The following is a 22487-nucleotide window of genomic DNA, read 5'->3' on the forward strand; positions in this document are numbered from 1 at the left end:
CGAAGGCAGGGCGTGCCTCGCCGCATTTGCCACGATGGCCATTTGCTACTTCTGCAGAAGCGGTGGCGGTGACGACAACGACCGCGTGAGGCTCTGACATATGTGAGAAATACATCTAAAAATGTAAATCAGACTGCCTCGTCCCACCTTTTGCTGTACCGCTTTGGCAAAGACTTTATCTGCGCCATTCGCCTTAATCACATCTGAGAGTAATTCTTAATAAAAGGCATGTCGCTAATTCTACGTCATCACAGATACTGTTAGCTATACGGCCACGACGCGCAACTGATTTCCAAAATTCGACTTTTTCTCTGAGAATGGAACTCACGACCCTTGGTTTACTAGTCCAGTGCTCTACCACTGAGCTAAATGGGCGCAGTCTAGTGGTACTTTTGCGTACTTCGTCCTTACGGTCGTCTGGATCATCAGACTTCAGCTGACAACACTTCATATTACCGACTAATATTTGCAGCTATGGCGACCCATTACTGCTTGGCTACACATCTGACACGTAACCGATGTCCTCTCCAAACAACAACACTTGCATTTCGGAACATGTCTTTCACACATGTCTACAAAATCACCTTCACCTTCAAATACAGTTTCCTTGCGACTGACAGAGACGTAGGCGAAGTTTAAAGTTGCTATTTCCATTACATCACGTTAATCAAAAAAACGGTAATTTACATCTGCAGCGGAACAAAATTCCGTTCCGCCAGGCGTGGGGCTCGAACCCACGACCCTAAGATTAAGAGTCTCATGCTCTACCGACTGAGCTAGCCGGGCTGCATCGGTGAATACTTGCCGGGCAGCACGTCACACAGTACTCGTTTGGGTTGGGTGGTCCCATACAGAATCTCTCCATGCTGCCTAATGTTTTCCTAACGTCACACTCGTCACGTACTTCACTTTTATTTCGTAATCATTTCTGAGAGGTAAAGGAATTGCATGACAACCTGCAGAGCTAGTGGCGTCAAAATTAACACTCATACTTGTTGTGACTCAAAAGGCGAACGAGTTACTTTCCGACGTTGTTTTAGATGTGCAAGTGCCATTGGAAACTCGCGGTGACGGCACTCTGCCGACCATTTCGGTAGTTAACACCGGTCTTGTAGTGTGTGCTTCAAGCTCTAGAGCATCTCCAAGCAGAAAATGGTCAACAGCAACATTCAGACGGTTTCGTACTGCTCAAATGCTACATTAAAACGGTATGTTTCTTTTTCAGAACTGATAAAACACGAGCGTGACAGCATTCGAACCTGTAATCTTCAGATCCGAAGTCCGACGCCTTATCCATTAGGCCACACAGTCACTGACGACCAAGTGCAACTTGTATATGACTCATCTCGAAACGCTCACACCCCTGATAATTTGTGTTTTCGTTCTACACAGATGCTGCCCTTGCTCTTTCCCACCCATTCGTTACATTCAACCTCTTACGTGACCGACCAAATATAGACTGGGAAACAATACCACACACCTCGTGCATACGGAATCGAAGGCAGGGCGTGCCTCGCCGCATTTGCCACGATGGCCATTTGCTACTTCTGCAGAAGCGGCGGCGACGACGACGACGACGACGACGACGACGACGACGACGACGACCGCGAGAGGCTCTGACATATGTGAGAAATACATCTATAAAATGTAATTCAGACTGCCTCGTCCCACCTTATGCTGTACCGCTTTGGCAAAGGCTTTATCTGCGCCATTTGCCTTAATCACATCTGAGAGTAATTCTTAATAAAAGGCATGTCGCTAATTGTTCGTCATCACAGATACTGTTAGCTATACGGCCACGACGCGCAACTGATTTCCAAAATTCGATTTCTTCCTTTGAGGATGGAACTCACGAGCCTTGGTTTACTAGTCCAGTGCTCTACCACTGAGCTAAAGAGGCGCGGCCTACCGGTACTTCTGCGTACTTCGTCCTTACGGTCGTCTGGATCATCAGACTTCAGCTGACAACACTTCATATTACCGACTAATATTTGCAGCTATGGCGACCCATTACTGCTTGGCTACACATCTGACACGTAACCGATGTCCTCTCCAAACAACAACACTTGCATTTCAGAACATGCCTTCACACATGTCTACAAAATCACCTTCACCTTCAAATACAGTTTCCTTGCGACTGACAGAGACGTAGGCAAATTTTAAAGTTGCTATTTCCATTACATCACGTTAATCAGAAAAACAATAATTTACATCTGCAGCGGAACAAAATTCTGTTCCACCCAGCGTGGGGCTCGAACCCACGACCCTGAGATTAAGAGTCTCATGCTCTACCGACTGAGCTAGCCGGGCTGCTTCGGTGAATGCTTGCCGCGCAGCACGTCACACAGTAGTCGTTTGGGTTGGGTGGTCCCATACAGAATCTCTCCATGCTGCCTAATGTTTTCCTAACGTCACACTCGTCACGTACTTCACTTTTATTTCATAATCATTTCTGAGAGGTAAAGGAATTGCATGACAACCTGCAGAGCTAGTGGCGTCAAAATTAACACTCATACTTGATGTGACTCAAAAGGCGAACGAGTTACTTTCCGACGTTGTTTTAGATGTGCAAGTGCCAGTGGAAACTCGCGGTGACGGCACTCTGCCGACCATTTCGCTAGTTAACACCGGTCTTGTAGTGTGTGTTTCAAGCTCAAGAGCATCTCCAAGCAGAAAATGGTCAACAGCAACATTCAGACGGTTTCGTACTGCTCAAATGCTACATTAAAACGGTATGTTTCTTTTTCAGAACTGATAAAACACGAGAGTGACGGCATTCGAACCTGTAATCTTCAGATCCGAAGTCCGACGCCTTATCCATTACGCCACACAGTCACTGACGACCAAGTACAACTTGTATATGACTCATCTCGAAACGCTCACACCCCCCATAATTTGTCTTTTCGTTCTACACAGCCGCTGCCCTTGCTCTTTCCCACCCATTCGTTACATTCAACCTCATACGTGACCGACCAAATATAGACTGGGAAACAAGACTACACACTTTGTGCATACGGAATCGAAGGCAGGGCGTGCCTCGCCGCATTTGCCACGATGGCCATTTGCTACTTCTGCAGAAGCGGTGGCGGTGACGACAACGACCGCGTGAGGCTCTGACATATGTGAGAAATACATCTATAAAATGTAATTCAGACTGCCTCGTCCCACCTTTTGCTGTACCGCTTTGGCAAAGGCTTTATCTGCGCCATTCGCCTTAATCACATCTGAGAGTAATTCTTAATAAAAGGCATGTCGCTAATTGTTCGTCATCACAGATACTGTTAGCTATACGGCCACGACGCGCAACTGATTTCCACAATTCGACTTCTTCCTTTGAGGATGGAACTCACGACCCTTGGTTTATTAGTCTAGTGCTCTACCACTGAGCTAAATGGGCGCGGCCTAGCGGTACTTTTGCGTACTTCGTCCTTACGGTCGTCTGGATCATCAGACTTCAGCTGACAACACTTCATATTACCGACTAATATTTGCAGCTATGGCGACCCATTACTGCTTGGCTACACATCTGACACGTAACCGATGTCCTCTCCAAACAACAACACTTGCATTTCAGAACATGTCTTTCACACATGTCTACAAAATCACCTTCACCTTCAAATACAGTTTCCTTGCGACTGACAGAGACGTAGGCAAAGTTTAAAGTTGCTATTTCCATTACATCACGTTAATAAAAAAAACGGTAATTTACATCTGCAGCGGAACAAAATTCCGTTCCGCCCAGCGTGGGGCTCGAACCCACGACCCTGAGATTAAGAGTCTCATGCTCTACCGACTGAGCTAGCCGGGCTGCTTCGGTGAATACTTGCCGGGCAGCACGTCACACAGTACTCGTTTGGGTTGGGTGGTTCCATACAGAATCTCTCCATGCTGCCTAATGTTTTCCTAACGTCACACTCGTCACGTACATCACTTTTATTTCATAATCATTTCTGAGAGGTAAAGGAATTGCATGACAACCTGCAGAGCTAGTGGCGTCAAAATTAACACTCATACTTGATGTGACTCAAAAGGCGAACGAGTTACTTTCCGACGTTGTTTTAGATGTGCAAGTGCCAGTGGAAACTCGCGGTGACGGCACTCTGCCGACCATTTCGCTAGTTAACACCGGTCTTGTAGTGTGTGTTTCAAGCTCAAGAGCATCTCCAAGCAGAAAATGGTCAACAGCAACATTCAGACGGTTTCGTACTGCTCAAATGCCACATTAAAACGGTATGTTTCTTTTTCAGAACCGATAAAACCCGAGCGTGACAGCATTCGAACCTGTAATCTTCACATACGAAGTCCGACGCCTTATCCATTAGGCCACACAGTCACTGACGACCAAGGGCAACTTGTATATGACTCATCTCGAAACGCTCACACCCCTGATAATTTGTGTTTTCGTTCTACACAGCCGCTGCCCTTGCTCTTTCCCACCCATTCGTTACATTCAACCTCTTACGTGACCGACCAAATATAGACTGGGAAACAAGACCACACACTTTGTGCATACGGAATCGAAGGCAGGGCGTGCCTCGCCGCATTTGCCACGATGGCCATTTGCTACTTCTGCAGAAGCGGTGGCGGTGACGACAACGACCGCGTGAGGCTCTGACATATGTGAGAAATACATCTATAAAATGTAATTCAGACTGCCTCGTCCCACCTTTTGCTTTACCGCTTTGGCAAAGGCTTTATCTGCGCCATTCGCCTTAATCACATCTGAGAGTAATTCTTAATAAAAGGCATGTCGCTAATTGTTCGTCATCACAGATACTGTTAGCTATACGGCCACGACGCGCAACTGATTTCCACAATTCGACTTTTTCCTTTGCGGATGGAACTCACTACCCTTCGTTTACTAGTCCAGTGCGCTACCACTGAGCTAAATGGGCGTGGCCTAGCGGTATTTTTGCGTACTTCGTCCTTTCGGTCGTCTGGATCATCAGACTTCAGCTGACAACACTTCATATTACCGACTAATATTTGCAGCTATGGCGACCCATTACTGCTTGGCTACACATCTGACACGTAACCGATGTCCTCTACAAACAACAACACTTGCATTTCAGAACATGCCTTCACACATGTCTACAAAATCACCTTCACCTTCAAATACAGTTTCCTTGCGACTGACAGAGACGTAGGCAAATTTTAAAGTTGCTATTTCCATTACATCACGTTAATCAGAAAAACAATAATTTACATCTGCAGCAGAACAAAATTCTGTTCCACCCAGCGTGGGGCTTGAACCCACGACCCTGAGATTAAGAGTCTCATGCTCTACCGACTGAGCTAGCCGGGCTGCTTTGGTGAATGCTTGCCGCGCAGCACGTCACACAGTACTCGTTTCGGTTGGGTGGTCCCATACAGAATCTCTCCATGCTGCCTAATGTTTTCCTAACGTCACACTCGTCACGTACTTCACTTTTATTTCATAATCATTTCTGAGAGGTAAAGGAATTGCATGACAACCTGCAGAGCTAGTGGCGTCAAAATTAACACTCATACTTGATGTGACTCAAAAGGCGAACGAGTTACTTTCCGACGTTGTTTTAGATGTGCAAGTGCCAGTGGAAACTCGCGGTGACGGCACTCTGCCGACCATTTCGCTAGTTAACACCGGTCTTGTAGTGTGTGTTTCAAGCTCAAGAGCATCTCCAAGCAGAAAATGGTCAACAGCAACATTCAGACGGTTTCGTACTGCTCAAATGCTACATTAAAACGGTATGTTTCTTTTTCAGAACTGATAAAACACGAGAGTGACGGCATTCGAACCTGTAATCTTCAGATCCGAAGTCCGACGCCTTATCCATTACGCCACACAGTCACTGACGACCAAGTACAACTTGTATATGACTCATCTCGAAACGCTCACACCCCCGATAATTTGTCTTTTCGTTCTACACAGCCGTTGCCCTTGCTCTTTCCCACCCATTCGTTACATTCAACCTCTTACGTGACCGACCAAATATAGACTGGGAAACAAGACCACACACTTTGTGCATACGGAATCGAAGGCAGGGCGTGCCTCGCCGCATTTGCCACGATGGCCATTTGCTACTTCTGCAGAAGCGGTGGCGGTGACGACAACGACCGCGTGAGGCTCTGACATATGTGAGAAATACATCTATAAAATGTAATTCAGACTGCCTCGTCCCACCTTTTGCTGTACCGCTTTGGCAAAGGCTTTATCTGCGCCATTCGCCTTAATCACATCTGAGAGTAATTCTTAATAAAAGGCATGTCGCTAATTGTTCGTCATCACAGATACTGTTAGCTATACGGCCACGACGCGCAACTGATTTCCACAATTCGACTTTTTCCTTTGCGGATGGAACTCACTACCCTTCGTTTATTAGTCTAGTGCTCTACCACTGAGCTAAATGGGCGCGGCCTAGCGGTACTTTTGCGTACTTCGTCCTTACGGTCGTCTGGATCATCAGACTTCAGCTGACAACACTTCATATTACCGACTAATATTTGCAGCTATGGCGACCCATTACTGCTTGGCTACACATCTGACACGTAACCGATGTCCTCTCCAAACAACAACACTTGCATTTCAGAACATGTCTTTCACACATGTCTACAAAATCACCTTCACCTTCAAATACAGTTTCCTTGCGACAGAGACGTAGGCAAAGTTTAAAGTTGCTATTTCCATTACATCACGTTAATCAAAAAAACGGTAATTTACATCTGCAGCGGAACAAAATTCTGTTCCGCCAGGCGTGGGGCTCGAACCCACGACCCTGAGATTAAGAGTCTCATGCTCTACCGACTGAGCTAGCCGGGCTGCATCGGTGAATACTTGCCGGGCAGCACGTCACACAGTACTCGTTTCGGTTGGGTGGTCCCATACAGAATCTCTCCATGCTGCCTAATGTTTTCCTAACGTCACACTCGTCACGTACTTCACTTTTATTTCATAATCATTTCTGAGAGGTAAAGGAATTGCATGACAACCTGCAGAGCTAGTGGCGTCAAAATTAACACTCATACTTGATGTGACTCAAAAGGCGAACGAGTTACTTTCCGACGTTGTTTTAGATGTGCAAGTGCCAGTGGAAACTCGCGGTGACGGCACTCTGCCGACCATTTCGCTAGTTAACACCGGTCTTGTAGTGTATGTTTCAAGCTCAAGAGCATCTCCAAGCAGAAAATGGTCAACAGCAACATTCAGACGGTTTCGTACTGCTCAAATGCTACATTAAAACGGTATGTTTCTTTTTCAGAACCGATAAAACACGAGCGTGACAGCATTCGAACCTGTAATCTTCACATACGAAGTCCGACGCCTTATCCATTAGGCCACACAGTCACTAACGACCAAGGGCAACTTGTATATGACTCATCTCGAAACGCGCACACCCCTGATAATTTGTGTTTTCGTTCTACACAGCCGCTGCCCTTGCTCTTTCCCACCCATTCGTTACATTCAACCTCTTACGTGACAGACCAAATATAGACTGGGAAACAAGACCACACACTTTGTGCATACGGAATCGAAGGCAGGGCGTGCCTCGCCGCATTTGCCACGATGGCCATTTGCTACTTCTGCAGAAGCGACGACGACGACGACGACGACGACGACGACGACGACGACCGCGAGAGGCTCTGACATATGTGAGAAATACATCTATAAAATGTAATTCAGACTGCCTCGTCCCACCTTATGCTGTACCGCTTTGGCAAAGGCTTTATCTGCGCCATTCGCCTTAACCACATCTGAGAGTAATTCTTAATAAAAGGCATGTCGCTAATTGTTCGTCATCACAGATACTGTTAGCTATACGGCCACGACGCGCAACTGATTTCCAAAATTCGACTTCTTCCTTTGAGGATGGAACTCACGACCCTTGGTTTACTAGTCCTGTGCGCTAACACTGAGCTAAATGGGCGCGGCCTAGCGGTACTTTTGCGTACTTGGTCCTTACGGTCGTCTGGATCATCAGACTTCAGCTGACAACACTTCATATTACCGACTAATATTTGCAGCTATGGCGACCCATTACTGCTTGGCTACACATCTGACACGTAACCGATGTCCTCTCCAAACAACAACACTTGCATTTCAGAACATGTCTTTCACACATGTCTACAAAATCACTTTCACCTTCAAATACAGTTTCCTTGCGACTGACAGAGACGTAGGCAAATTTTAAAGTTGCTATTTCCATTACATCACGTTAATCAGAAAAACAATAATTTACATCTGCAGCGGAACAAAATTCTGTTCCGCCCAGCGTGGGGCTCGAACCCACGACCCTGAGATTAAGAGTCTCATGCTCTACCGACTGAGCTAGCCGGGCTGCTTCGGTGAATGCTTGCCGGGCAGCACGTCACACAGTACTCGTTTGGGTTGGGTGGTCCCATACAGAATCTCTCCATGCTGCCTAATGTTTTCCTAACGTCACACTCGTCACGTACTTCACTTTTATTTCATAATCATTTCTGAGAGGTAAAGGAATTGCATGACCACCTGCAGAGCTAGTGGCGTCAAAATTAACACTCATACTTGATGTGACTCAAAAGGCGAACGAGTTACTTTCCGACGCTGTTTTAGATGTGCAAGTGCCAGTGGAAACTCGCGGTGACGGTACTCTGCCGAACATTTCGCTAGTTAACACCGGTCTTGTAGTGTGTGTTTCAAGCTCAAGAGCATCTCCAAGCAGAAAATGGTCAACAGCAACATTCAGACGGTTTCGTACTGCTCAAATGCTACATTAAAACGGTATGTTTCTTTTCCAGAACTGATAAAACACGAGCGTGACAGCATTCGAACCTGTAATCTTCACATCCGAAGTCCGACGCCTTATCCATTTTTTTTTTTTTTTTTTTTTTATTATCAGATTGACTTGGTATATTTCACGAGAATTCAGACAACCATAGCCAAATCATCATTTAATATTAGCTGCAAAAAGAAAATCAACAAATTAGTTGAAACACAAATAAAACATTACTTCTGAAGGGGAAGACCAACCCGTTATCCCACCCGTATGAATTTTGGGTGTATATATATATATATATACATGCAAAAGAGAAAAAAAAATTACTAAAAAATACAACCTGGGAGGGGACTCAAGCTCAGGGAAGAAACAGGAATCACAGGGGAACTTAACCAACACCTTGACGGTTAAACACAAGAAAAAGCATATTCGCAAAAAGCGTTCGGTATTGTGGTAACCGCTGCCATTTCCAATGCGCAGTTGACAAATAATGGTGAAAAACGCGGGGATCTGGGTCATTACCGCCTTCAATGACGTAGTGGACATTGTAACCCAAGAGCCAGACAATCGTGTTCGTTTTCGTCTGAGGAAAATAAGAGATGTCCGGATGTAAGAAGATGTCGTCTGGGAATGCGGTTTCAGGCCCTCTAGTAAGAAAAGCTAATTGACGGCGGACCCAGAGCCAATGATCCCGTCCACAAGCAACTAGCCTGTGAAGTAAGGTGTCAGTTTGATGACATTCCTCACACTGATCAGTCGGACGAAGGCCAATACGAAAAAGACGATCACTAGTAGGTATCAGACGGTAAATGACCTTATACCACGTTGAAACAATCTCCATCGGCAAAATGGGAAGACTAAGATGAGACCAGACCGTTTTCCATGACGTTGACGGGGAAGCAAGTTCAACAGAAGAAGGGAAACATGCTTTACCCCAACGGAGTTGTAGCATGTTGGTAGTAATATGCGTCATAGAAAGTATATCAGCACCCAGAATACCGACAAGTACAAAGTATTCACGAATGTGCCGCAATTTAGGATTAATCCGTCCAACATCAACAGGAGGGGTCAGACTGGCCGGCCGGAGGCGGGAAAGTAAACGAGAGGTGACTGAATGCGGAGCCAGCGTACAGGTTAAAACATTGCGGCGGGCAAATAAGATGGACGTCTTCACTTTGATATCTGAAAGACCCAATCCTCCAAGCTTCCGAGGCCTGGCCACAACTTCATACCGGACACGGAAGACATGGCGGCGCCACAGAAATCGACTAGACAGCTGTTTCAGCCTGCGGGCCACCATCGCGGGAAGCGGGAAGACCTGTGCAACGTAGTATATTTTGCTGAAGACATAGGTCTCTAAAACCCGTGCCTTGTGAAGGAGGCTAAAGGAACGGCGGTCATGTTCAAGGATCGCCCCGTGAACACGACTCGTAACCTCACGCCAATTTAGTGCCGCCATTTTGATCGGATTACGATCCACTATGATCCCCAAGGTCTTATGGCGATCGACTACCGTCGCCCAAGGAATGACGACATGATCAAAGCCTCTCAACGGCAGTAACGTGCATTTGCGATCATTAATGCGAGCACCAGCAAGACCACAAAATGAGTCCAAGGTATCCTTAAGCCGCGGTATGTCCTCGGCATGCCGTACTAAAACCATGACGTCATCGGCGTATGCACGGACTGCAAAAATTTCCCCCAATATATTCCAGCCACGTAATTGCATGGTGAGATGGCGAAGTAAGGGCTCTAAGGATAGAACAAAAAGTGACAAGGATAAGGGGCTTCCCTGGGGTAACCCCCGTCTGATCGATATCCGGGGGGTAGGGTGACCGTTCACAATCATCGAGACACTGATACCGGTAAAAAGATTAGTTAAGACTTGTCGAGCATCATTATTAAAGCCGACAGCGGTGAGCACTCTCGATAAAAAATCATGGCTGACGCGATCGAACGCTTTTTGGAAATCAAGAAAAAGCAAAGCCCCTGGGATATTAGCGGCAACCGCCACCGAGATGACATCGCGACATTCGAGAACGGAAGTCAGTATCGTGCGTCCAGGCACACAGCTTTGGTGGGCGGCAATAATGGTATCGAGCAGTTTAGAGAGACGGATATTAATTGCTCGAGCGACAAGTTTATAATCAAAGTTAAGGAGAGTAATAGGACGGAGGGAATCAATTGCAGGTCGACCTGTGGATTTCGGGAGGAGGACCATTCTGCCTTCCTGAAAAGGAGCAGGAAGTGAGACTCCCCGCATCACTTCATTTACCATTGACGTTAAGGTGTCACCAATGAGCGGCCAAAATTGAACATAGAACTCCTTAGGAATACCATCTAATCCAGGCGTTTTGCGGGACTGCGATCCTGCAACAACCTCATATATGTCATCATTCTGAAAGGGACGCAGAAAGGCGTCGTTTAATTGAGGAGTGACGACGCGAGGCAGCAAGGAGGTAAAGTCGTCAAGAGAGGTTTCCGCCGGGACATGAGTATCGTACAGATCAGTAAAATAGGTGTAAACGAAGTCAGAAATGTCACGGTGAGAGGTGAACACGCGGCCGTCAGCGGTTGTGAGGGAGGCAAGGCACCCACGTTTCCGGCGCGACCGTAAACGGACTAGATGGTAGAGTGACGTCAGTTCCTCTTGTAGAAGGGAACGTGGTTGAGACCTCGTCCGCAGGCCCTCCATTTGAATGCGTTTGAGCTGCAGCAATTTGGCTTTGATGCGCTGTATATCAGTAACCCGTAGGGGAGCAAGCGTAGCACTATCGTACAGTTGACGTAAGACAGAATAGTAAAATTCTTGCGTTCGTCGATCTTCTGCCACCTTCGCAGCCCCAAAACGCATGAGAGCCCTACGGATGTGTGGTTTTGCATACAGTGCCACCATGCCACGATAGACGGGTACCGGTCCATAGTACGAGAACAACGAGTCCAAATGTCCTCCAGGACGATACCAAGGGAGGTATCTTGCAAATACGCGATATTGAGCATCCAAGGAGGACGAAACAATTTTACCGGTTGTCGCTCGTAATTAAACGTAACGGCTACAGCGCAATGATCAGTAAAACAGGCTGGTATCACATCAACAGCCAGAAGTTGCCCACACAAGGAATCGGAAAGGTAAAAGCGATCGAGGCGACTGCTAGACGTGGGAGTAAAGTAGGTATGTCGCACAAGTGTAGGATAGCGAGAAACCCACACGTCACGCAGGTGCAAGGAGCGCACAAGGTCGTCGAGTTCTTTACTGAAATTAAAATTAGGAGACTGATCTACCGGCCGTAGAACACAATTGAAGTCCCCACCTAAAATTATCTTTGTCGGGGATTTACGAAGCAGGTACATGACTTCTTCTTTATAGAAACTCGAACGTGCGGTAGTACAACCCGAACCAGAAGGGGCATAAAGAAGGAGTAAACTGAGATCATAAAACGTGCACCCGATCCCCCTTCCACTGTCAAGTACTTCGAAATTCATCAACGGAATGGGGCTAGAACCCACGACCCTGAGATTAAGAGTCTCATTCTCTACCCACTGAACTAGCCGGGCTGCTTCAGTGAATACTTGCCGGGTAGCAAGTCACACAGTACTCGTTTGGGTTGGGTGGTCCCATACAGAGTCTCTCCATGCTGCCTAATGTTTTCCTAACGCCACACTCGTCACGCACTTCACTTTTATTTCATAATCGTTTCTTAGAGGTAAAGGAATTGCATGACAAAATTCAGAGCTAGTGGCGTCAAAATTAACACTCATACTTGTTGTGACTCAAAAGGCGACGAGTTACTTTCCGACGTTGTTTTAGATGTGCAAGTGCCAGTGAAAACTCGCGGCGACGGCACTCTGCCGACCATTTCGCTAGTTAACACCGGTCTTGTAGTGTGTGTTTCAACCTCAAGAGCATCTCCAAGCAGAAAATGGTCAACAGCAACATTCAGACGGTTTCGTACTGCTCAATTGCTACATTAAAACGGTATGTTTCTTTTTCAGAACTGATAAAACACGAGCGTGACCGCAGTCGAACCTGTAATCTTCAGATCCGAAGTCCGACACCTTATCCATTAAGCCACACGGTCACTGACGACCAAGTGCAACTTGTATATGACTCATCTCGAAACACTCGCACCCCTGATGATTTGTGTTTCCGTTCTACACAGCCGCTGCCCCTTGCTCTTTCCCACCCATTCGTTACATTCAACCTCTTACGTGACCGACCAAATATAGACTGGGAAACAAGACCACACACTTTGTGCATTCGGAATCGAAGGCAGGGCGTGCCTCGCCGCATTTGCTACGATGGCCATACCCTACTTCTGCAGAAGCGGCGACGACGACGACGACGACGGCGAGAGGCTCTGACATATGTGAGAAATACATCTATAAAATGTAATTCAGATTGCCTCGTCCCACCTTATGCTGTACCGCTTTGCTAAGGCTTTATCTGCGCCATTCGCGTTAATCACATCTGAGAGTAATTCTTAATAAAAAGCATGTCGCTAATTGCTCGTCATCACAGATACTGTTTGCTAGACGGCCACGACGCGCAACTGATTTCCAAAATTCGACTTCCTCCTTTGAGGATGGAACTCATGACCCTTGGTTTACTAGATCAGTGCTCTACCAATTTTTTTTTTTTTTTTTTTTTTTGCGTGTGTTGTATTCCATGTTCAGAGATTTGTCCTGGGCCTTCACGGCTACCGTAGCGGCGAGAGGGCCCATGAAGTCCCCACCGTACCTCACCCCAGGCAGCAATCCCCTACTTCTGGTCTGCAACACTCTTTCTGTTGTTTGTTGTTCTTTTTAGTGCTTTCGTTGTGTTGTTGGTTTGTTTATCAACTTTTATAATTGTTTATTTTTTATTATAATTTATTTATTTATCTTTATTTTTTTGTTTTTTTTTAATAGAAAATGAATCAAGGAACTCTGGTCCTCTAGAAAAACAGAAGAAAATAAAATAGTCCTTGTCGCATCACTGTTCAGTATACGTCACTGTGACATTTGAAGAAGAAAAGAAAAAAAACAAAGCAATGTAGAATGAAGGAAAGAAAAAAAATTCTTCTTTCATCGAGAACGACTTCTAAAAAATTCGCATATCGTTTCCTGTAATGTCTCGTCTGTGAAAGTATGTGAAACTGTAATTCCAGGTAAAGACAGAACGCCGCCTCACTCTTGGGTTCTTGCGTCTGTAAATAATGAACATAATGACTCTTCAACCAATTGACAGAGTTCCGTTTGGTGTTCGGGTACGGCACTGAATCCGGATACAGGAAATCTTCAGGTTTAATACAAAGCTGGGAAGTCCTCATAATCGTAGCCAGTTTTCGGCGAATGCATGGCCAAACTGCTTGGACAGTGGTGCACAGAAAACGATGTTCATCAGTATCAGGCAAGTTGCACGTAAGGCACAAAGGTGAGTCAGCCAAATGTAGAGCATGAAGTCGTGAATTGGTACTTATTTTACGGTTCACGACCCTGTACCAAGAGGCTTTCACTGACGTTGGTAAATCACGGCTATGTATGTTTTTCCATATCACTGGCCAGCGATGATTGGGGTATTTGTGTTCGATGTTGTTCCTGTTCTTGGTTGCCAGTAGTTTATTATAAACTAACTTCACCACGGAAAGCTCATTTTCTGGGAGAGTTGACCGTACGTAACTGAACTCAATGAAAAAGCTCTTAAAGTGAGTCAGCGCAGGCGGAATATGTTGAACAGAGACGGGAGGCTGCAGGCAGGCCGGCGCTATTTCGGTTAACAAGTGAGCCGTTAGACTGTTCGGTAACGACCTCCACCGTTTGTAGGTGGTGCATACGTACAAAGCTCGTGACTTGGAACGAACATCTGTTAAATTTAAGCCTCCATCGGTCGTGGAGAGAGTGAGCGTATCGTACTTGACTTTAAAAATGTGTCCACGTGTGACAAAATGGCCTAGAGCGGACATCATACGCTTCGCTGTCTCCTGTGGCATGGGCAGTACTTGTGCAACGTAGTTAATCTTTGAGGTGAGGTAGACATTAGCGAAGGTGACTTTCTGCAGTTCATCAAGGCTCCTTAGGTAGTGGGTCTGCATGCAAGCACGCATACTTGCCAGGAGATTCCTATAGTTCACTGCAATTGTGTGCTGTATGTTGCTCCTGTACTCAATACCAAGGCATTTCATTTTAGAAAGTAGTTGCAACTGACCGTGAGGGTGCAGCGAGATGCCGCGTCCTATGTTCATAATGCCAGGTTTCCTGGCATTCAACTTCGCACCCACAACAAGTTCGTAGTTTTTGACGATCTGAAGGGCTTCCTCGACTTTACCTTCGTCCACGACCAAAAATCCGACGTCATTCGCATATGCAGTACAAACAATCTTAAAGCCGTGGATGGTTAATCCTTGTAGACACTGTGTCAAGGTGACAAGCAAAGGCTCAATGGCAATGGCAAACAAGGCCATTGACATAGGGCATCCCTGTCGCACTGAATTAGTAATATTAATCGATGCGCTCAGCTGGCCATTCACCATGAGTCGAGTTACTATTTTACGAAGGAGCTCATGTATAAGATTGATAAAACGTAGTGGAAATCCCATGGCATGCATCGTCCGGATGAGAAACTGATGGTTTACTCTGTCGAATGCCTATGAAAAGTGAAGGGAAACTAGCGCACACCGTATCTTGCACGCATCTGCAATGGCTATGACGTCCCTGTATTGAGACAAATTTTGGAAGATCGTCCTACCGACACCTACACTGGTCTGGTACTGACCAATGACAGTATTAATCAACATTTTCAATCTATTAGAAATAATACGTACTAAAATTTTGTAGTCACTGTTCAGTGAAGTAAGCGGCCGAAAATCATCAACAGAACTGCACATTGGGCGTTTAGGGATTAAAACCATGATGCCTTCCACGAGAGCCTGAGGAACATTAAAATCAGGCCGTAAAATTTCATTAAACGTACTCAACAACTTGGGCTTTAATTTGTCGCGGAAAGTAAGATAAAATTCGGCAGTGAGACCGTCGGGTCCGGGCGATTTATTTTTCGGACTTCGTGATAGCGCAGAATCCAATTCGTCTTCATCAATTTCTCGCATGAGAGTTTCGACTTCAGCAGCACCCAAGGTCCTTCGTAAGTTATTGAGTAATTCATCGTGAGTTCCATCGTCGGTTTGTGTCGTTGCCAGCAGATCTGCCAGGTGATTGTGAAGTGCGGTCCGTATGTCTTGTTGCCGCGTGAGCGCAACGCCTTCACTCAACTGAAGACGAGTTATTAATCTCCGCCGCCCCCTCTTATTTTCACGAATGACGTGAAACATGGATGTCATTTCGTCGTCTATCACATTCTGGGGCCTGGACCTTATTTGAAAGCCTTCTGCCTGCCGCCGCTGAAGTTTTAATAATTTTGCCTTAATTTTTTTAATCTGCATAAAATTTGCAGGTGCAGTCACATCGGACTGGTAGAGCTCCCTGAGGCAAGTAAAATAAAACTCAGATGTTTGCGTTGCCACCAGGATTTGTCCCGAGTGTAGCGTTTAAACATTTTTGATAAAGTTGGTTTGGCATGTGTTATCCACCATTCAGTAACGGAGGCATACTGTGCAACCCGTCGTTCACATGCCCCCCATGTTTCGTTAAAGACACGGTGAGAGTCAACTTCGTTAAGGAGAGCATTGTTAAGTTTCCAGAAACCTCTGCCGCGAAATGTGCCTTGCTTGACCATGTTAACAGTACAAATATATGCGGCATGATCGGGAAAAATTGTGGGCCAAACTTCGGAATGGAGGACTTGAGTCTTCATACACGCCGATACATAGATTCTGTCTAGCCGGCTTGCAGAGTGGTTCGTGACATGGGTGAACCCAGGTGCCGCTCCGTGCGTATGCTCCCATGTGTCAATGAGGTTCATTTCTTCGACGATACGTTCTAGTTCTCCAGATTTGTTAAAATTAGGCGTTTGGTCTTTTGGACTTAAGACACAATTGAAGTCACCCGCAAAAATTATACGATCGTAGGTTCCCCTAAAAAGTGGGACTATGGCGCTTGTGAAGAACTCAGCCCTAGCACGCCTATTGCTACTGCCGGACGGGGCGTAAACATTGATTATGCGTGTCCGATGGAAAGTGACAGCGATCCCTCTATGATCAGGCAGTTTTTCTGCGTCGGTCGCTACAATCCCTTCTTTTAACAGAATCGCTGTCCCTAAATTCGCACCGCTCCCGGAATTGGAGAGAGTAGTATAACCAGTTATTCGGTCAAGTTCAATCGCAGCGACTTCTTGAAGTAACAGAATATCGATATCCGCTGCGTATACAAAATCCTGTAAATTACGGAGCCGCCAGTACGACTGTATCTTAATGATGTTTAACGTGGCAATTTTATAGGCCTGGGGCTCGTTCATGGGAGAAAGCACATACTGTTAATTAGACAGTCTTAGAAGGATGGCTAACGAAATTGAGGCCAAGCGCTTCAGTCGGAGTTCCTGTAGTTCCCGGTACGGTTGGTGTATGCTGCTCTGTGGGGGGTGCCGAAGATTCCGTCTCAATGGTCCGCATGACAGCCGCATCATTGCTCGCATCCAAGACTTCCATTTCCTGTGCCCAATTCCCAGTGAGAGTGGCCTCTGACAAAAGCGATCCTGCGTTTCCTTGAGCGTGGGTATCCGGCAAAACGACTCTACTCGAGGTATCACTATCTTCCACCCGTCGTGGATTCACAGGGGGAGACACTACAGGGTCAATGTCCATTCGACCAGACGCAGGGAGACCAACTTCAGAGGGTTCAGAAGTGTTCTGACTCATTTGGCTGCTTATTCGTTTCGCTTTTTCGCGGAGCTGTGGGGCGAGCTCATTGGCTCCTTGATGTGCAAGTCTCCGCTTCTTTTTGGAAGGCTTCCTGTTAGGGTTCGCGGTATCATCAACATCCGAAGTGGACTGTTGACTCTGGGGTTGATCCGCCGGGAACACAGCGTCTGCTTCATCCTCAGTACCAGTGGCATCAACCACTGGGGAGCCATCCGTCGTTACCTCCATCTGTGAGTGTGGTAGCGGCGGTGCCGGGTCAGCACTCGGTTCTTTGACGTTATCGGCCAAAACATCATTCAAACGAGGGGCATCTACAGGCGGGGTCGCGGGTGGAAGACCAGAAGCCGCGGCAACGTATGTCAGTGGCAGTGCCGTCTTCACAGGGAGGCTAGCGGCTTCACCGACAGGTATCTGCGTCACGCGTCTTTGTGTACATTCAGAGCGCACGTGGCCGGGCGCACCACAGCCGGCACACGTTTTTGGCTGCCCATCATATATGACAATTCCGCGATGTCCACCTACGTAAATATATGAAGGTATGTGCTTCTGTAGATCGATCTTAACCTGCCTGACGCCGTTAAGCACCGGAAATTTGTGGGCTTTGGACCAACGCTCCGCAAAATTGTTAATGACCCTCCCGTAAGGTGTTAATGCAGAATTTATTTGCCCAGCTGATATTTCAAACTGGAGTTCGAAAATACGTGCCGTTCGGATGCCCAGTCCAGCATGCGTAATGCTGACGTCACTGACGGTACCATCTCTATGTTTAAACTTCAGTACAACTCCACTGGACTCCACAATTCTATCACACATTTCAGAGGACGTTAATTTCACATAAACAACACTAGTCACGATAGAGAAATTTATCCCTACAATGTCATCAAAAGTAATCTTAGCTGTTTCCTCTAACCATGCTTCAACTTCAAACGAATTTGGTTTCGAAAAGTTCCTATCAAAGGTAAACTTCAAGGTATCTTTCCTGTTAGTCGGATTCATAATTCCATATCAGATCCTACAGAACGGAACGAATACTAATAAGCAGACGCTGTAAGCACGCGACTCACCGCCTGACGTAAACACTTCCTGCCACAGCGCGCTGGCCCTGGAGGTCCGCTCACCAACGCTGCCGCAGTCTGGATCATCAGACTTCAGCTGACAACACTTCATATTACCGACTAATATTTGCAGCTGTGGCGACCCATTACTGCTTGGCTACACATCTGACACGTAACCGATGTGCTCTCCAAACAACAACACTTGCATTTCAGAACATGTCTTTCACACATGTCTACAAAATCACCTTCACCTTCAAATACAGTTTCCTTGCGACTGATAGAGACGTAGGCAAAGTTTAAAGTTGCTATTTCCATTACATCACGTTAATCATAAAAAAAATGGTAATTTACATCTGCAGCGGAACAAAATTCCGTTCCGCCGAGCGTGGGGCTCGATCCCACGACCGTGAGATTAAGAGTCTCATGCTCTACTGACTGAGCTAGCTGGGCTGCTTCGGTAAATACTTGCCGGGTAGCACGTCACACAGTACTCGTTTGGGTTGGGTGGTCCCATACAGAATCTCTCCATGCTGCCTAATGTTTTCCTAACGCCACACTCGTCACGTACTTCACTTTTATTTCATAATCGTTTCTGAGAGGTAAAGGAATTGCATGACAACCTGCAGAGCTAGTGGCGTCAAAATTAACACTCATACTTGATGTGACTCAAAAGGCGAACGAGTTACTCTCCGACGTTGTTATAGATGTGCAAGTGCCAGTGAAAACTCGCGGTGACGGCACTCTGCCGACCATTTCGCTAGTTATCACCGTTCTTGTTGTGTGTGTTTCAAGCTCAATAGCATCTCCAAGCAGAAAATGGTCAACAGCAACATTCAGACGGTTTCGTACTGCTCAATTGCTACATTAAAACGGTATGTTTCTTTTTCAGAACTGATAAAACACACGCGTGACCGTATTCGAACCAGTAATCTTCAGATCCGAAGTCCGACGCCTTATCCATTAGGCTACACGGTCACTGACGACCAACTGCAACTTGTATATGAGTCATCTCGAAACGCTCACAACCCTGATGATTTGTGTTTCCGTTCTACACAGCCGCTGCCCCTTGCTCTTTCCCACCCATTCGTTACATTCAACCTCTTACGTGACCGACCAAATATAGACTGGGAAACAAGACAACACACTTTGTGCATACGGAATCAAAGGCAGGGCATCCCTCGCCGCATTTGCTACGATGGCCATTTGCTACTTCTGCAGAAGCGTCGACGGTGACGACGACGACCGCGAGAGGCTCTGACATATGTGAGAAATACATCTATAAAATTTAATTCAGACTGCCTCGTCCCACCTTATGCTGTACCGCTTTGGCAAAGGCTTTATCTGCGCCATTCGCCTTAATCACATCTGATAGTAATTCTTAACAAAAGGCATGTCGCTAACTGTTCGTCATCACAGATACCGTTCGCTATACGGCCACGACGCGCAACTGATTTTCAAAATTCGACTTCCTCCTTTGAGGATGGAACTCACGACCCTTGGTTTACTAGACCAGTGCTCTACCACTGAGCTAAAGAGACGCAGACTAGCGGTACTTTTGCGTACTTCGTCCTTACGTTCGTCTGGATCATCAGACTTCAGCTGACAACAATCCATATTACCGACTAATATTTGCAGCTATGGCGACCCATTACTGCTTGGCCACACATCTGACACATAACCGATGTGCTCTCCAAACAACAACACTTGCATTTCAGAACATGTCTTTCACACATGTCTACAAAGACAACTTCACCTTCAGATACAGTATCCTTGCGACTGACAGAGACGTGGGCAAAGTTTAAAGTTGCTTTTTCCATTACATCACTTTAATCAGAAAAACGGTAATTTACATCTGCAGCGGAACAAAATTCTGTTCCGCCCAGCGTGGGGCCCGAACCCACGACCCTGAGATTAAGAGTCTCATTCTCTACCGACTGAGCTAGCCCGGCTGCTCGGTGAATACTTGCTGGGTAGCACGTCACACAGTACTCGTTTGGGTTGGGTGGTCACATACAGAATCTCACCATGCTGCCAAATGTTTTCCTAACGTCACACTCGTCACGTACTTCACATTTATTTCATAATCATTTCTGAGAGGTAAAGGAATTGCATGACAACCTGCAGAGCTAGTGGCGTCAAAATTAACACTCATACTTGATGTGACTCAAAAGGCGAACGAGTTACTTTCCGACGTTGTTTTAGATGTGCAAGTGCCAGCGGAAAATCGGGGTGACGGCACTCTGCCGACCATTTCGCTAGATAACACCGGTCTTGTAGTGTGTGTTTCAAGCTCAAGAGCATCTCCAAGCAGAAAATGGCCAACAGCAACATTCAGACGGTTTCGTACTGCTCAAATGCTACATTAAAACGGTATGTTTCTTTTTCAGAACTGATAAAACACGAGCGTGACAGCATTCGAACCTGTAATCTTCAGATACGAAGTCCGACGCCTTATCCATTAGGCCACACAGTCACTGACGACCAAGTGCAACTTGTATATGACTGATCTCGAAACGGTCACACCCCTGATAATTTGTGTTTTCGTTCTACACAGCCGCTGCCCTTGCTCTTTCCCACCCATTCGTTACATTCAACCTCTTACGTGACCGACCAAAGATAGACTGGGAAACAAGACCACACACTTTGTGCATACGGAATCGAAGGCAGGGCGTGCCCCGCCGCATTTGCCACGATGGCCATTTGCTACTTCTGCAGAAGCGGCGACGGCGACGACGACGACGACGACGACGACGACGACGACGACCGCGAGAGGCTCTGACATATGTGAGAAATACATCTATAAAATGTAATTCAGACTGCCTCGTCCCACCTTATGCTGTACCGCTTTGGCAAAGGCTGTATCTGCGCCATTCGCCTTAATCACATCTGAGAGTAATTCTTAATAAAAGGCATGTCGTTAATTGTTCGTCATCACAGATACTGTTTGCTATACGGCCACGACGTGCAACTGATTTCCAAAATTCGACTTCTTCCTTTGAGGATGGAACTCACGACCCTCGGTTTACTAGTCCAGTGCTCTACCACTGAGCTCAAGGGGCGCGGCCTAGCGGTACTTTTGCGTACTACGTCCTTACGGTCGTCTGGATCATCAGACTTCAGCAGACAACACTTCATATTACCGACTAATATTTGCAGCTATGGCGACCCATTACTGCTTGGCTACACATCTGACACGTAACCGATGTGCTCTCCAAACAACAACACTTGCATTTCAGAACATTTCTTTCACACATGTCTACAAAATCACCTTCACCTTCAAATACAGTTTCCTTGCGACTGACAGAGACGTAGGCAAAGTTTAAAGTTGCTTTTTCCATTACATCACGTTAATCAGAAAAACGGTAATTTACATCTGCAGCGGAACAAAATTCCCTTCCGCCGAGCTTGGGGCTCGAACCTACGACCCCTGAAATTCAGAGTCTCATGCTCTACCGACTGAGCTAGCCCGGCTGCTTCGGTGAGTACTTGCCGGGTAGCACGTCACACAGTACTCGTTTTGTTTTGGTGGTCCCATACAGAATCTCTCCATGCTGCCTAATGTTTTCCTAACGTCACACTCGTCACGTACTTCACTTTTATTTCATAATCATTTCTGAGAGGTAAAGGAATTGCATGACAACCTGCAGAGCTAGTGGAGTCAAAATTAACACTCATACTTGATGTGACTGAAAAGGCGAACGAGTTACTTTCCGACGTTGTTTTAGATATGCAAGTGCCAGTGGAAACTCGCGGTGACGGCACTCTGCCGACCATTTCGCTAGTTAACACCGGTCTTGTAGTGTGTGTTTCAAGCTCAAGAGCATCTCCAAGCAGAAAATGGTCAACAGCAACATTCAGACGGTTTCGTACTGCTCAAATGCTACATTAAAACGGTATGTTTCTTTTCCAGA

At 46.4% G+C, this 22487-nt stretch overlaps 9 non-coding genes across 9 annotated transcripts; all 9 read right to left on the reverse strand.

Annotated features, from left to right (window-relative positions):
• Window positions 1–713: 713 nt before the first annotated feature.
• On the reverse strand, window positions 714–786 carry Trnak-cuu (transfer RNA lysine (anticodon CUU)). The gene has a single exon. It is a non-coding gene; the product is annotated as a tRNA-Lys (tRNA).
• Window positions 787–2237: 1451 nt separating this feature from the next.
• Window positions 2238–2310, reverse strand: Trnak-cuu (transfer RNA lysine (anticodon CUU)). The gene has a single exon. It is a non-coding gene; the product is annotated as a tRNA-Lys (tRNA).
• A 1425-nt stretch (window positions 2311–3735) lies between these two features.
• On the reverse strand, window positions 3736–3808 carry Trnak-cuu (transfer RNA lysine (anticodon CUU)). Its single transcript has one exon. It is a non-coding gene; the product is annotated as a tRNA-Lys (tRNA).
• A 1424-nt stretch (window positions 3809–5232) lies between these two features.
• Window positions 5233–5305, reverse strand: Trnak-cuu (transfer RNA lysine (anticodon CUU)). The gene has a single exon. It is a non-coding gene; the product is annotated as a tRNA-Lys (tRNA).
• Window positions 5306–6726: 1421 nt separating this feature from the next.
• Trnak-cuu (transfer RNA lysine (anticodon CUU)) lies at window positions 6727–6799 on the reverse strand. The gene has a single exon. It is a non-coding gene; the product is annotated as a tRNA-Lys (tRNA).
• A 1443-nt stretch (window positions 6800–8242) lies between these two features.
• Trnak-cuu (transfer RNA lysine (anticodon CUU)) lies at window positions 8243–8315 on the reverse strand. Its single transcript has one exon. It is a non-coding gene; the product is annotated as a tRNA-Lys (tRNA).
• A 10638-nt stretch (window positions 8316–18953) lies between these two features.
• Trnak-cuu (transfer RNA lysine (anticodon CUU)) lies at window positions 18954–19026 on the reverse strand. Its single transcript has one exon. It is a non-coding gene; the product is annotated as a tRNA-Lys (tRNA).
• A 1426-nt stretch (window positions 19027–20452) lies between these two features.
• Window positions 20453–20525, reverse strand: Trnak-cuu (transfer RNA lysine (anticodon CUU)). The gene has a single exon. It is a non-coding gene; the product is annotated as a tRNA-Lys (tRNA).
• Window positions 20526–21973: 1448 nt separating this feature from the next.
• On the reverse strand, window positions 21974–22047 carry Trnaq-cug (transfer RNA glutamine (anticodon CUG)). The gene has a single exon. It is a non-coding gene; the product is annotated as a tRNA-Gln (tRNA).
• Between the last annotated feature and the right edge of the window lie 440 nt (window positions 22048–22487).

This window comes from Schistocerca gregaria, chromosome 8 (assembly GCF_023897955.1).
Source record: "Schistocerca gregaria isolate iqSchGreg1 chromosome 8, iqSchGreg1.2, whole genome shotgun sequence".
NCBI lineage: Eukaryota > Metazoa > Arthropoda > Insecta > Orthoptera > Acrididae > Schistocerca > Schistocerca gregaria.